Here is a 2,661-nt window from a genome sequence, read left to right as displayed (position 1 = left end):
AAACTACAGCAGTGCCGATGTTTAAAGACTGTAATGACAGATGGAGAGCCCATCCACGTGACCCCACTGTCGTTGGTGGTGTCAGATTCTTTAGAGCATAATGATAATTATAATTACAGCTAAAGGGGCGCCTTTGTATTTCATGCCTAAGGCTGCAACAGACTTTCACCACTGGATACACAAAGAGGGGCTGAAATGTTAAAAACAGTTAAAACTGGCCACTACAGGCACTATCTTGCAACATTTTTTAATCTTTGATGTGGTTTTTTCGCATTTGTGATGAACACCACTTTCACTCCCGTTCCTGTTCAGGCCCACTTTTAAACCAATCAGTATTCAACGTGCGACCTATAAAAAAGCATTGATTTGAACCATGATTCATTCAGAGCTTCTCTAGTCCAGAAAGAAAAATACTGAGCTGGAAATGAGCATAGCAGGTCCACTTTAAAGTTTACCCCGAGTCCCTGTGCAGTCCTGAATCCCAGGACTCAAACCTCAGATCACCAGGTTGGGATGCATGCCATATATAGTTCGATTCCCCAGTACGACCCTTTTTATGCATGTCCTCCACCACACCCGGCTTTCATCCACCGTGCACAGGCTGGTGACCCAGAAGCAGCGCACAAATACTCCTCACGTAGCGATCGGGATTCCTGTCAGGCTTGCAATTTAGCTAACAGCTTTTTGTCATTACCTCACGTCACTGTAAGCGATCGAGCAGGCATGTTTGGGCTTTTTCTTTCAGGAGCATGTCGACTCTGTCCGTGTGGCTGGCTGCTTTTGCAGTCGTATCATTTTAACTCACTAGTTGCAGCTGTTGGATTGTGAAGAACAGCTCTAATGTCCATTTGTTATACTATTTGACCTTCTTCACCCAGTTTCATTACTGACACAGTGCTGTTTGAATAATTAGATTCCTTTTCGCGCTTGCTTCCGTTCATCTGAGGAAAAATTTGATTTTGATAAGTGATATCGCACCTTCAAAGCTGGGGAATGAAATCTTTAACGCATTGCAGCAGGCCTCACGTCTCCGTTTCCTTTAAGTGTTAACAGTCTCTTCAGCCGCATCGATACGGGAGACACAAGGCGGCTGTGAAACTTTGCTGGCATCTCAATATACTCCTTAACACAGCAGTGGTCCCTCTCCTCCCCCCCTCCCCGATTAATATGTAATGAATAAAACTGACATGTGATTTTGATTTTGTAATCTGTCTGCCTTTGTATGCAAGCTCAATATTATATAAAAAAAAAAACATAAATGCATGCATATGTTCTTGGTTTTGTCATGAGATGACTTTGCCTAATGTTTGATACTGTTTTCTGTATGAAAAAAAAATATGACTGTGGATGCTCTAAGATTATGCTACAAGTCAGTCTTTCTTCTAGACTACATTTTGTACCTTTGAACACTATCGCATTGCCTGTTTGGCTGCTGTATTGACTGTCTGGAAGCGTGATTTGATGTGAATTAAATTCTCTCCTTTGTTGTTTTTCGTTTCCTTTTGAACACTCAGGCACTTGTTTTCATTTTTCTGAATTTGTTGAATGTATGACTATAAATGCTTGTCTCAAATTATATTTTAGTCCTATGCCAAATGGAAAGGTTGTTGTGCCTTATTTCTAATAACATGGGTCATTTCACTCATTGCAAGGTGCAGGTGAAAGTCTGAAATGTGGCATAATTTCTTTAGCTCCGGTCAGAGTCCATGCAAATGATGCTTCCAAGCAGCAGCAGCAGCAGGCGCTTCCTGCCAGATCACCGACACTAGTGTTCTGTATTTTGACGGGAAAGCAACAGGAACTCCGTTACAGCGATACTTCCTGCTAATTAAAGGCCAGTATGATCACGCAAGGTTTTGTCTGCAAACTGCATAAAGGCAGGTGACAAATTAAAGAAAAAATAAACCCTTGAGGCTTTTTGTCTCACGGAATCCAGCACCTCTATAAAAAGCAGAAGTCCACTTTGCACCTTCAAAGACTGTAAAAATGATAGATGTAGCCATTTTGATGTCACTCAGTCACAAGTTGTTAGTTGATATTCTGGATATCCTCCTTTCTGCAAGTCAAAATGGCCAAACTTTAGTAAATGGACTTTATATTTTATTCAGCTTGGTAAAAAAAAATATGTGAATGAGCCTTTTTTGCAACTGCAGCTATCGCCCCCTGGTGGTCGTTAAAAAGAATCCAGGTTCAATGCACTTCCCATTTGCAATTATTATGAATTTGTTCAGACTAATCTTTATCCTAGAATTGTCAAACATATGCTGGTGGTTTCTACTCCCCACGTGTCACCGAATGGTTTGTGAAAACTTAGATGCTGTTGCCTGCACAGACAGATATTGCAGACAAAGCTTTCCACTACCCGCCATTAAAACATGTAATAAAGGAATATAATTTAAAGAATACAGATGCCAGAGGGGAAAATATTTATCAGCTCTTCACCAAAAGTGTGTTGCACGGAGGTCACTCCGTGCAACACATCTGCTATCATGAGACTGAAAGCTGCCGTGTGGTGCGCAACCAAAACGGTAAATAATCCCAAACACACTGTCAATAAAGAACAAGCAAACATGGATAGAAAAAACACACAATGAAACACTACCAATCATGGATTGGCCTCCCCAGAGCCTAGATGTCAACAATTATTGAGGCAGTGTGGGA

The sequence above is a fragment of the Pundamilia nyererei genome, unplaced genomic scaffold, assembly GCF_000239375.1.
Source record: "Pundamilia nyererei isolate P.nyererei 1_Seehausen unplaced genomic scaffold, PunNye1.0 scaffold00015, whole genome shotgun sequence".
Taxonomy (NCBI): Eukaryota; Metazoa; Chordata; class Actinopteri; order Cichliformes; family Cichlidae; genus Pundamilia; species Pundamilia nyererei.
Note: the sequence above shows the minus strand (reverse complement) of the source record.